Source organism: Choloepus didactylus, chromosome 12 (assembly GCF_015220235.1).
Source record: "Choloepus didactylus isolate mChoDid1 chromosome 12, mChoDid1.pri, whole genome shotgun sequence".
Lineage (NCBI taxonomy): Eukaryota > Metazoa > Chordata > Mammalia > Pilosa > Megalonychidae > Choloepus > Choloepus didactylus.
In genome coordinates, this window is record NC_051318.1 from 99,857,303 (window position 1) to 99,871,549 (window position 14,247).

The 14,247-nt window shown below is 38.6% G+C and overlaps 1 long non-coding RNA gene across 1 annotated transcript in view; it reads left to right on the forward strand.

Moving 5' to 3' along the window:
• LOC119507016 overlaps window positions 1-13,917 on the forward strand; it is a 45,618-nt gene extending 31,701 nt beyond the window's left edge. Inside the window, exon 3 of the long non-coding RNA XR_005211103.1 lies at window positions 11,913-13,917. This is a non-coding gene — a long non-coding RNA (uncharacterized LOC119507016). The remainder of the gene's footprint in view (window positions 1-11,912) is intronic.
• Window positions 13,918-14,247: the final 330 nt, after the last annotated feature.

The window sequence follows — 14,247 nt, forward strand, 5'->3', positions numbered from 1 at the left end:
GATTTTTTTCTCAAAAGTAAGATATTAAAAAACAACCACAGGGGGGCGGGGCAAGATGGCAGACTGGTGAGCTGTATGTTTTAGTTACTCCTCCAGGAAAGTAGGTAAAAAGCCAGGAACTGCGTGGACTGGACACCACAGAGCAATCTGTCTTTGGGCATACTTCATACAACACTCATGAAAACGTGGAACTGCTGAGATCAGCGAAATCTGTAAGTTTTTGCGGCCAGGGGACCCGCGCCCCTCCCTGCCAGGCTCAGTCCCGGGGGAGGAGGGGCTGTCAGCTCCAGGAAGGAGAAGGGAGAATTGCAGTGGCTGCTCTCATCGGAAACTCATTCTACTGATTCAAACTCCAACCATAGATAGACTGAGGCCAGACACCAGAGACTCTGAGAGCAGCCAGCCCAGCAGAGAGGAGACGGGCATAGAAGGAAAACAACACGAGAAGCTCCAAAGTAAAAGCAGAGGATTTTTGGAGTTCTGGTGAACACAGAAAGGGGAAGGGCGGAGATCAGGCCTTGAGGCGCATATGCAAATCCCGAAGCAAGGCTGATCTCTCTGCCCAGGGCACCTTTCCTTAATGGCCCTGGTTGCTTTGTCTATTAGCATTTCAATAACCCATTAGATCTCTGAGGAGGGCCGTTTTTTTTTTTTTTTTTTTTTTTTTTTTTTTTTTTTTTTTTTTTTAAATCCTTTTTGCTTTTTCTAAAACAATTACTCTAAGAAGCTCAATACAGAAAGCTTCAAAGAATTGAAATTTGGGCACGTCAAGTCAAGAGCAGAAATAAGAGAGCTCTGAGACAAAAGGCAATAATCCAGTGGCTGAGAAAATTCACTAAACAACACAACTTCCCAAGAAAAGGGGGGTGTCCGCTCACAGCCACCATCCTGGTGGACAGGAAACACTCCTGCCCATCGCCAGCCCCATAGCCCAGAGCTGCCCCAGACAACCCAGTGTGACGGAAGTGCTTCAAATAACAGGCACACACCACAAAACTGGGCGTGGACATTAGCCTTCCCTGCAACCTCAGCTGAATGTCCCAGAGCTGGGAAGGGGGAGCAGTGTGAATTAACAGAGCCCCATTCAGCCATCATTTGAGCAGACTGGGAGCCTCCCAACATAGCCCAGCAGCCCAGAACTGCCCTGGGGGGACGGCACTCACCTGTGACATAGCACAGTCATCCCTCAACAGAGGACCCGGGGTGCACAGCCTGGAAGAGGGGCCCACTCGCAAGTCTCAGGAGCCATACGCCAATACCAAAGACTTGTGGGTCAGTGGCAGAGACAAACTGTGGCAGGACTGAACTGAAGGATTAGACTATTGCAGTAGCTTTAAAACTCTAGGATCATCAGGGAGATTTGATTGTTAGGGCCACCCCCCCTCCCTGACTGCCCAGAAACACGCCCCACATACAGGGCAGGCAACACCAACTACACACGCAAGCTTGGGACACCAATTGGGCCCCACAAGACTCACTCCCCCACTCACCAAAAAGGCTAAGCAGGGGAGATCTGGCTTGTGGAGAACAGGTGGCTCGTGGACGCCACCTGCTGGTTAGTTAGAGAAAGTGTACTCCACGAAGCTGTAGATCTGATAAATTAGAGATAAGGACTTCAACTGGTCTACAAACCCTAAAAGAACCCTATCAAGGACAGCAAATGCCACGAGGCCAAAAACAACAGAAAATTATAAAGCATATGAAAAAACCAGACGATATGGATAACCCAAGCCCAAGCACCCAAATCAAAAGACCAGAAGAGACACACCTAGAGCAGCTACTCAAAGAACTAAAGATGAACAATGAGACCCTAGTACGGGATATGAAGGAAATCAAGAAGACCCTAGAAGAGCATAAAGAAGACATTGCAAGACTAAATAAAAAAATGGATGATCTTATGGAAATTAAAGAAACTGTTGACCAAATTAAAAAGATTCTGGACACTCATAGTACAAGACTAGAGGAAGTTGAACAACGAATCAGTGACCTGGAAGATGACAGAATGGAAAATGAAAGCATAAAAGAAAGAATGGGGAAAAAAATTGAAAAACTCGAAATGGACCTCAGGGATATGATAGATAATATGAAGCGTCCGAATATAAGACTCATTGGTGTCCCAGAAGGGGAAGAAAAGGGTAAAGGTCTAGGAAGAGTATTCAAAGAAATTGTTGGGGAAAACTTCCCAAATCTTCTAAACAACATAAATACACAAATCATAAATGCTCAGCGAACTCCAAATAGAATAAATCCAAAAAAACCCACTCCGAGACATATACTGATCACACTGTCAAACATAGAAGAGAAGGAGCAAGTTCTGAAAGCAGCAAGAGAAAAGCAATTCACCACATACAAAGGAAACAGCATAAGACTAAGTAGTGACTACTCAGCAGCCACCATGGAGGCGAGAAGGCAATGGCACGATATATTTAAAATTCTGAGAGAGAGGAATTTCCAGCCAAGAATACTTTATCCAGCAAAGCTCTCCTTCAAATTTGAGGGAGAGCTTAAATTTTTCACAGACAAAGAAATGCTGAGAGAATTTGCTAACAAGAGACCTGCCCTACTGGAGATACTAAAGGGAGCCCTACAGACAGAGAAACAAAGACAGGACAGAGAGACTTGGAGAAAGGTTCAGTACTAAAGAGATTCGGTATGGGTACAATAAAGGATATTAATAGAGAGAGGGAAAAATATGGCAAACATAATCCAAAGGATAAGATGGCCGATTCAAGAAATGCCTTCACGGTTTTAACGTTGAATGTAAATGGATTAAACTCCCCAATTAAAAGATATAGATTCGCAGAATGGATCAAAAAAAATGAACCATCAATATGTTGCATACAAGAGACTCATCTTAGACACAGGGACACAAAGAAATTGAAAGTGAAAGGATGGAAAAAAATATTTCATGCAAGCTACAGCCAAAAGAAAGCAGGTGTAGCAATATTAATCTCAGATAAAATAGACTTCAAATGCAGGGATGTTTTGAGAGACAAAGAAGGCCACTACATACTAATAAAAGGGGCAATTCAGCAAGAAGAAATAACAATCGTAAATGTCTATGCACCCAATCAAGGTGCCACAAAATACATGAGAGAAACATTGGCAAAACTAAAGGAAGCAATTGATGTTTCCACAATAATTGTGGGAGACTTCAACACATCACTCTCTCCTATAGATAGATCAACCAGACAGAAGACCAATAAGGAAATTGAAAACCTAAACAATCTGATAAATGAATTAGATTTAACAGACATCTACAGGACATTACATCCCAAATCACCAGGATACACATACTTTTCTAGTGCTCACGGAACTTTCTCCAGAATAGATCATATGCTGGGACATAAAACAAGCCTCAATAAATTTAAAAAGATTGAAATTATTCAAAGCACATTCTCTGACCACAATGGAATACAATTAGAAGTCAATAACCATCAGAGACTTAGAAAATTCACAAATACCTGGAGGTTAAACAACACACTCCTAAACAATCAGTGGGTTAAAGAAGAAATAGCAAGAGAAATTGCTAAATATATAGAGACGAATGAAAATGAGAACACAACATACCAAAACCTATGGGATGCAGCAAAAGCAGTGCTAAGGGGGAAATTTATAGCACTAAACGCATATATTAAAAAGGAAGAAAGAGCCAAAATCAAAGAACTAATGGATCAACTGAAGAAGCTAGAGAATGAACAGCAAACCAATCCTAAACCAAGTAGAAGAAAAGAAATAACAAGGATTAAAGCAGAAATAAATGACATAGAGAACAAAAAAACAATAGAAAGGATAAATATCACCAAAAGTTGGTTCTTTGAGAAGATCAACAAGATTGACAAGCCCCTAGCTAGACTGACAAAATCAAAAAGAGAGAAGACCCATATAAACAAAATAATGAATGAAAAAGGTGACATAACTGCAGATCCTGAAGAAATTAAAAAAATTATAAGAAGATATTATGAACAACTGTATGGCAACAAACTGGATAATGTAGAAGAAATGGACAATTTCCTGGAAACATATGAACAACCTAGACTGACCAGAGAAGAAATAGAAGACCTCAACCAACCCATCACAAGCAAAGAGATCCAATCAGTCATCAAAAATCTTCCCACAAATAAATGCCCAGGGCCAGATGGCTTCACAGGGGAATTCTACCAAACTTTCCAGAAAGAACTGACACCAATCTTACTCAAACTCTTTCAAAACATTGAAAAAAATGGAACACTACCTAACTCATTTTATGAAGCTAACATCAATCTAATACCAAAACCAGGCAAAGATGCTACAAAAAAGGAAAACTACCGGCCAATCTCCCTAATGAATATAGATGCAAAAATCCTCAACAAAATACTTGCAAATCGAATCCAAAGACACATTAAAAAAATCATACACCATGACCAAGTGGGGTTCATTCCAGGCATGCAAGGATGGTTCAACATCAGAAAAACAATCAATGTATTACAACACATTAAAAACTCGAAAGGGAAAAATCAATTGATCATCTCAATAGATGCTGAAAAAGCATTTGACAAAATCCAACATCCCTTTTTGATAAAAACACTTCAAAAGGTAGGAATTGAAGGAAACTTCCTCAACATGATAAAGAGCATATATGAAAAACCCACAGCCAGCATAGTACTCAATGGTGAGAGACTGAAAGCCTTCCCTCTAAGATCAGGAACAAGACAAGGATGCCCGCTGTCACCACTGTTATTCAACATTGTGCTGGAAGTGCTAGCCAGGGCAATCCGGCAAGACAAAGAAATAAAAGGCATCCAAATTGGAAAAGAAGAAGTAAAACTGTCATTGTTTGCAGATGATATGATCTTATATCTAGAAAACCCTGAGAAATCGACGATACAGCTACTAGAGCTAATAAACAAATTTAGCAAAGTAGCGGGATACAAGATTAATGCACATAAGTCAGTAATGTTTTTATATGCTAGAAATGAACAAACTGAAGAGACACTCAAGAAAAAGATACCATTTTCAATAGCAACTAAAAAAATCAAGTACCTAGGAATCAACTTAACCAAAGATGTAAAAGACCTATACAAAGAAAACTACATAACTCTACTAAAAGAAATAGAAGGGGACCTTAAAAGATGGAAAAATATTCCATGTTCATGGATAGGAAGGCTAAATGTCATTAAGATGTCAATTCTACCCAAACTCATCTACAGATTCAATGCAATCCCAATCAAAATTCCAACAACCTACTTTGCAGACTTGGAAAAGCTAGTTATCAAATTTATTTGGAAAGGGAAGATGCCTCGAATTGCTAAAGACACTCTAAAAAAGAAAAACGAAGTGGGAGGACTTACACTCCCTGACTTTGAAGCTTATTATAAAGCCACAGTTGCCAAGACAGCATGGTACTGGCACAAAGATAGACATATAGATCAATGGAATCGAATTGAGAATTCAGAGATAGACCCTCAGATCTATGGCCGACTGATCTTTGATAAGGCCCCCAAAGTCACCGAACTGAGCCATAATGGTCTTTTCAACAAATGGGGCTGGGAGAGTTGGATATCCATATCCAAAAGAATGAAAGAGGACCCCTACCTCACCCCCTACACAAAAATTAACTCAAAATGGACCAAAGATCTCAATATAAAAGTAAGTACCATAAAACTCCTAGAAGATAATGTAGGAAAACATCTTCAAGACCTTGTATTAGGAGGCCACTTCCTAGACTTTACACCCAAAGCACAAGCAACAAAAGAGAAAATAGATAAATGGGAACTCCTCAAGCTTAGAAGTTTCTGCACCTCAAAGGAATTTCTCAAAAAGGTAAAGAGGCAGCCAACTCAATGGGAAAAAATTTTTGGAAACCATGTATCTGACAAAAGACTGATATCTTGCATATACAAAGAAATCCTACAACTCAATGACAATAGTACAGACAGCCCAATTATAAAATGGGCAAAAGATATGAAAAGACAGTTCTCTGAAGAGGAAATACAAATGACCAAGAAACACATGAAAAAATGTTCAGCTTCACTAGCTATTAGAGAGATGCAAATTAAGACCACAATGAGATACCATCTAACACCGGTTAGAATGGCTGCCATTAAACAAACAGGAAACTACAAATGCTGGAGGGGATGTGGAGAAATTGGAACTCTTATTCATTGTTGGTGGGACTGTATAATGGTTCAGCCACTCTGGAAGTCAGTCTGGCAGTTCCTTAGAAAACTAGATATAGAGCTACCATTCGATCCAGCGATTGCACTCCTCGGTATATACCCGGAAGATCGGAAAGCAGTGACACGAACAGATATCTGCACGCCAATGTTCATAGCAGCATTATTCACAACTGCCAAGAGATGGAAACAACCCAAATGTCCTTCAACAGATGAGTGGATAAATAAAATGTGGTATATACACACGATGGAATACTACGCGGCAGTAAGAAGGAACGATCTGGTGAAACATATGACAACATGGATGAACCTTGAAGACATAATGCTGAGCGAAATAAGCCAGGCACAAAAAGAGAAATATTATATGCTACCACTAATGTGAACTTTGAAAAATGTAAAACAAATGGTTTATAATGTAGAATGTAGGGGAACTAGCAGTAGAGAGCAATTAAGGAAGGAGGAACAATAATCCAGGAAGAACAGATAAGCTATTTAACGTTCTGGGGATGCCCAGAAATGACTATGGTCTGTTAATTTCTGATGGTTGTAGTAGGAACAAGTTCACTGAAATGTTGCTATATTATGTAACTTTCTTGGGGTAAAGTAGGAACATGTTGGAAGTTAAGCAGTTATCTTAGGTTAGTTGTCTTTTTCTTACTCCCTTGCTATGGTCTCTTTGAAATGCTCTTTTATTGTATGTTTGTTTTCTTTTTAACTTTTTTTTTCATACAGGTGATTTGAAAAAAGAAGGGAAAGTTAAAAAAAAAAAAAAAAAAAAAAAAAGAAAAAAGAAAAAAGACAAACAAGGGGAAAAAAAAAAAAAAAAGATGTAGTGCCCCCTTGAGGAGCCTGTGGAGAATGCAGGGGTATTCGCCTACCCCACCTCCATGGTTGCTAACATGACCACAGACATAGGGGACTGGTGGTTTGATGGGTTGAGCCCTCTACCATAAGTTTTACCCTTGGGAAGACGGTTGCTGCAAAGGAGAGGCTAGGCCTCCCTGTATTTGTGCCTAAGAGTCTCCTCCTGAATGCCTCTTTGTTGCTCAGATGTGGCCCTCTCTCTCTGGCTAAGCCAACTTGAAAGGTGAAATCACTGCCCTCCCCCCTACGTGGGATCAGACACCCAGGGAAGTGAATCTCCCTGGCAACGTGGAATATGACTCCCAGGGAGGAATGTAGACCTGGCACCGTGGGACGGAGAACATCTTCTTGACCAAAAGGGGGATGTGAAAGGAAATGAAATAAGCTTCAGTGGCAGAGAGATTCCAAAAGGAGCCGAGAGGTCACTCTGGTGGGCACTCTTATGCACACTTTAGACAACCCTTTTTAGGTTCTAAAGAATTGGGGTAGCTGGTGGTGGATACCTGAAACTATCAAACTACAACCCAGAACCCATGAATCTCGAAGACAGTTGTATAAAAATGTAGCTTATGAGGGGTGACAATGGGATTGGGAAAGCCATAAGGACCAAACACCACTTTGTCTAGTTTATGGATGGATGTGTAGAAAAGTAGGGGAAGGAAACAAACAGACAAAGGTACCCAGTGTTCTTTTTTACTTCAATTGCTCTTTTTCACTCTAATTATTATTCTTGTTATTTTTGTGTGTGTGCTAATGAAGGTGTCAGGGATTGATTTAGGTGATGAATGTACAACTATGTAATGGTACTGTAAACAATCGAAAGTACAATTTGTTTTGTATGACTGCGTGGTATGTGAATATATCTCAATAAAATGATGATTTAAAAAAAAAAAAAAACAAAAAAAAAAAAAAAAAACAACCACAGTCAAATCTATTTCTGAATTGTAATGGCTGTCCCCAAACTCTGAGATGTTGATCCCTTGGTGTATAACCTGACTGGTCTCTGGAACATTGGGTATCTGTATGACACCTGAAACTCAGAGCTAGAGCTTGGCAGATATGAATGTCAGTATTAATGCATACATCAACTGTTAAAAAAAAAAAAAAAAAAAAAAGCTGAAAAAGAGCCCAGACTTCAATTCGAGTATGAATGAAGCAGATCTGGTTAAGACTAGGGCAAATAGGGCCAGAGGGTAAAGGTTGCAACTGACTGTCTGTTAAAACTTCAACTTCCATGTGAGATCAACGGAAGAAATGTTTATTTGGTGTATGATCTATATTTTCTAAATAATATAACTTCTACAGTCAGTTCAAACACCACAATTACATGGAACTTGGAAGAGGAAATGAGATATGGCAGGTCTGTATAAGAGTAAAATAGCGACACATCTCAAAGTAATTTGGGCAGAGATTAAAGTATATATATTCCGGGCCTCCCTGAGGAGCTTAGGGAGGATGCTGTGTTGGACTGCCTCACCTGGATTGTTGCTGATGTTCTCGTAAACACTAGGGACTGACAGCTTGACATGCTGAGCCCTGTCTTGGGGCTTGCCCCTATGAAGCTTGTTGCTGCAAGGAGAGGCTAAAGCTGCTTGTAATTGTGCCTAAGAATCTCCCCCTGAGTGCTTTTTGTTGTTCAGATGTGCCCTCTCTCTCTCTCTCTAACTAAGCCACCTTGGCAGGTGATCTCACTGCCCTCCCCCCTACGTGGGACCTGACTCCCAGGGGTGTAAATCTCCCTGGCAACGCAGGATATGACTCCTGGTGATGAATCAGGACTTGGCATCGTGGGATTGAGAACATCATCTTGACCAAAAGGAGGATGTGAAATGAAACGAAATAAAATTTCAGTGGCTGAGAGATTTCAGATGGAGTCGAGAGGTCACTCTGGTGGGCATTCTTATGCACTATATAGATAACAGTTTTTAGGCTTTATTGTATTGGAATAGCTAGAAGTAAATATCTGAAACTACCAAACTCCAACCCAGTAGCTTTGACTCTTGAAAATGATTGTATGACAATGTAGATTACAAGGGGCGACAGTATGATTGTGAAAACCTTGTGGATTGCACTCCCTTTATCCAGTGTATGTATGGAAGAGTGGATAAATGGGGACAAAAACTAAATGAAAAATAGTGTGGGATGGGGGTATAATTCGTTTGTTCTTTTTTACTATTATTTTTTATTCTTATTCTGATTCTTTCTGGTGTAAGGAAAATGTTCAAAAATAGAATGGGGTGATGAGTGCACAACTATGTGATGGTACTGTGAACAGTTGATTGTATACCATGGATGATTGTATGGCATGTGAATGTATCTCAATAAAACTGAATTTAAAATAAATAAATTAAAAAAAACAACCAAAAGTAAAATAGACCAAAAAAACCTGAGTCTAAACTTAAATAATTTCAGTTTAAAAAGGTAGACCATGTAAAATTTCCCCCTTAGATTGATTATCAATATAAAACTGTAGAAAATTAAAAGAAAGGTTTATGTTTTACAGTAAAATTTTTATCAGATGAAGAGACTTGAAAATAAATTCCTATTTCTTGGACTCAATCCTAATTTAGGAAAGGATCTGAAATGCTAAAATAGATTTATGCATAAAAAAGTTCATAGCAACATTATTTATAAAAAAGTGAGAAAAATAATTTAAATGACTTCTTAGGGAAATAGTACTCCATAAAAGGACCATTATGTAGCCATTGAAAATGTTTTGGAAGAGTTTTCAGTAACTTGAGGAAATGTTTATGATACGCTGTTAGGTAAAAACGCAGTATACACAAGCAAACAGTTCAAACTTTATCACCTTAAGAAACCACATGGAAATGTGTCAGCTATTAATAGTCAGATACCTCTAATTAAAGGAATTATTGGTTATTTTTCCTGCTGTCTTCTTTTAAACATATTTTCAAAATTTTCTTCACTTACCCTATGCTACTTTTAAATCAGAAAAAGAAATCCATTACTTGTAGATATGTTTATGTCTCAGTGATGTTTTCAGAATCATCACGTGAGTATAAATATATTTGCATTTGTGGATATATATATGTATATACACATACATAAGTACAAATATTGTTAGCCAAAAGAAAAGTTTGATATTATTTAATCCAAACACTGATATATATCATATAACTTGTAAAATTAAAATGGTTTAATATAATATACTAATTATTTTGATACAGCAGGCTCTTAGTCTGTTAGCTGATGATGGAGATAGTTAGAAAAGGGGTACCTCAACTAATTTACAAAGTTCCTTAAATCTGTTAGCAATTCACCCTTTAAGAGTTTAATGATAGAGAATGATATAAAAAAGCTATTATCGTAAAATTGCCCTTAGATTGTGTGGTGCACTTTTACAAGCCATTGTATTTCAGAGAGAATGGTTTCTTAAATACTAACTTTGGACAAACACCAAGGAGAAAAAAATTTGTTCTTACCTTGTTTATTTTGGCCAGCTGTGAACTTTGGGTAAGATGTGTGATCTGACAGTACCAATAAAAAGGTTTCTTGTGGAAATAATTGGTAATAATACTTACCTTGTAAGGGGTGTTTTAAGTATTAGAGATCATGTAGTAAAGTGCCTAGCAGTGTGGCACAAAGGCATTCCATAAATGGTGGCTATTATGTCATATTACTATGACTTCTTATCTGTTATACTCCTGCATATATGGTGAACTGAAAAAATATGACGTGCTGTTTAGTCCATTTAAAAACATTATCTTAGACTTCCAGATAAAGATGGGGAGTGAAGGCAAACCACAGGATGTCTCTCCCCCAATACTTTACAAAATAGGAAAAAGAACAGAAAAAACTTCTTTAAAAACATCACTAGGAGCAAAAACATAAAGGTCCATAACCTAAACCAGCTGAAGGCCAAAACAGTACAATTAAAAAAAAAAAAAAACACACACACACAAAAAACACAACAACTTGGAACAGTAAACAAACAAAGTAGGAGAGGCTGGAAGGCTGGAAATCAAACTCCCAGCAAAATAAAAGACTGGCTGTCCTGGCACATTCCCCTAGTCAATTCATTCTATTCTCCAAGAAGAGTATATCTCATCTCTTTTCTTCTAAGTCTCCTACATCTTCATGCTCCTCTCTCTGAACTCGCCTCATTGATAAATAGAAGCTGTCATAAGAGAAGCACCTCATCTTCCCACCATCAAATCTACAACCTGCCTTCGCTTGTGCTCTTCTCTCTTCCTATTACAATGGATCAGCTCTCCTTGCTCTGATCTAAGGCAAGCCCCTCCACCTGTGTTCTAGATCCCATCTTTTCTTGCTATTCAAGGATTTTGTTCCTGTGATTATCTCCTCCATTTGCTGCATTCTTGATTTCTCCCTCTTTACTGGATTATTCCTGTCAACCAAAAGTAGTATTATCCCTGTCTACTCATAGCCCCATTTTCTGTCCCCTTTGTTACAAAGCTCTTAAGAATCTGTCTATACTTGTAGTCTCCATGCCCTCCCCTTACGTTACGTCGTCAACCTATTCCAGGGAGGATGACTGTCTCCACAGCTCCACCCTACACTGCTCACTCTGAGATCACCAACCACCTTCTTACAGATCCTTTTCCTCTTCCATAAGGTCTGGGAGCCCCAGGCATATTCCTCACCCTTTTTTTTCTTGTCTATCAACAATCATTTCCCCCTAGGTGATCTCATCCAGTCTCTTCAAATACAGTTCATGTTCTTAGGACTCCTCTAAAATTTGTGTTCTAGCTCCGATATCTCTGCGGAGCTCCAGATGCAATCCAGCTGCCCACCCAACAGCTACCCTTACATATCTAATAAGGACTTTCAAGTTAATACATTCAAAGCTAATCTCTCTGCAAACTCCATTTCTACTTTGCTAGTTAAGTCTTGGTTATGTCTTATCAACAGGGGGCATGAGAGAAGACAGAGCCAGGAAGAAGCGAAAGAGCTTGGTCCTTGTTTGCTTCTCTGCCTGAAGGCACTGCCTGAGTTTTGCACCTTCACCCTGGCAGCTGCTCCAAACTTCAACAGTTTTCCACACTCCTAGAACCAGCACCAACATATTTTCTCAGAGGTTCCAGTAGCAAATGGGCAGCACTTCCGCCTCTGAGGCCAGGGTCCCAGCTCTACGGAGTCTCTCCTAACTCCTAGGATCTGATAACTTCAGGGTCTTCCCATGTTTACCCAATACTAGGGTTATCAGCTGCTTTCTGAAGTTCCTCTGTTATTTCATTGTTCCTTTTGCTCATTCAGTTCTCCAACACATGTTGGAGGTAATTTATTGCTGTTGAAATACCTAGCAGCAGGCAGAGTGACTCCTCTGAAGCATAAACCATCTCCTTGCTCAAAATCCTCCAAAGGCTCCCCATCAAATGTAAAACAAAATTCCAGTCCTCACTGTGGCCCACAGCCCCTTCCTTTGGTGTCATGGCCTGGCCACTTCTCCAGCCTCGTCTCCCACCACTTGCTCACTGCAGGGCCTTTGGACTTGCCGTTTTCTCTACGTGGAATGCCAGGCCTCCGCTAGCTCATTTCCTCACTTTGTTCAGGTCTCTTCTGAAATGTCATTTTCTTAGAGAGACCTGCTCTGACCGCTCTATCTAAAAATGCACCCACGCATCCACTCTGGCACCCAGCTCCTCACCTGGATTTTTATTATCACTACATGACATTATAAGTCTGTTTACCATACCCCCGTCCCCCAACCTCAACTAAAATGTAAGCTTCGTAAAGGCAGGGGTGTGACTTTATTTACCGCTGGTGCCTGGCAGATACAGTAGGCACTCAACGAATTCTAGTTAACAATCTAATTAATAAATTGCAGTGATTGCAGAAAAGTGGATCAAAGTCATTGCAGAGAAGATAGATCTATAAGGAAGTGAGAGAAAGCTGGCAATATAAGGCTGATTCATCTCGGTTAGTATATAATGCAACAGATGAATCACTAAATGCACTTTCAGATGTAACAGAAGAGAATTTCCACAAAATCATGAAAGAGCTTTTCAGCAGAATAAAATATTCAAAGAAAAATGGATATGTAATATTCAATATTGAGGCATATCCTGGTTCAGCTATTGACCACAAAGAATGAAGGAAAAACTTTTCAAGCCTCTAGGCAGAAAATTAAATCACTTACAAGAGGGAGGAAATCGTGGTAACCTCAGGCTTCCTTTTAGCAATGTTCAAAGCCAGAAAACAAAGGAAAACCTCCGCACAGCTTTAAGGCAATGACCCAAAACTATTATATCCAGATAAGTACCCTTAAGGAATTACCTAAAAAGGCAGACATGGCATCCATGAATGCCTGCAAGAAAGAAAATCCTACTTAGTGAATCAAAATTAATAACTAGGATTGGAGAGGCAAGACATGTTGTGAGCACTGGATTTAAAAATACAGCTCAAGACAAAATGGCCAGAGGAATTAGGGTTATACAAAAGAAATAAACATTAAAACCTTGACTTTGTGAAAATAATGACATCACTAACAAGGACCATTTTTTTCATAGCAGAGTCTATTGACAGTTCTAAATTTGAAACATACAGGTACAAACGTGTCCAAACACTTTTTTATAATTTTTTTAACTTTAAATATTTTAGAAAATAAAATCTCTGGTGGTATAAAAACATTTTTCTAAAAGTTCAGCAATTCCTTCAGTTCCACTTAAGTTTCTTTTCCATCTATCAAATTTGAATAATTTTAAATTTAATGATTTTTTTAATTTAACAGTAGTGTGTGTTCTTATCTTAAAATAAGATTGTGTATCTTTTTTGAATATATGCCTAAAATATGCTTATAATGTTCATTTAATGTTGATGGTTAAATCTTTGATCTGGGGAGATTACATTTTTTCCTGTTGCTTTCTATATTGTTTGAATTATTTGTGATGAGCATGTATTGCTTTCATAAAGCCAAAAGACCTTATTCTTTTTTTCTTAATATACTATTATAAAACTTATAAAATATTTTCAGCCATGTATAATACTTCACAGGATTTTGACTTTATCAAATTTTTCCCAAATCAACTGTTTTACCAAAATGTAAATCCTCAAATTATACCCTTCAAATACTCTGTACTTTCCTGTATATTATCTAGTTTAAGTGTAATAAGTAGATATTGTCTATTGGCACATATTGCTACATTAAAAATATGCAAAATGAAAAGTTACTTATGAAAACTAACTAAATATGTTGTATTACTTGATTACATATCCTTATGTTGTAAAGATGTAAATATCTATAATT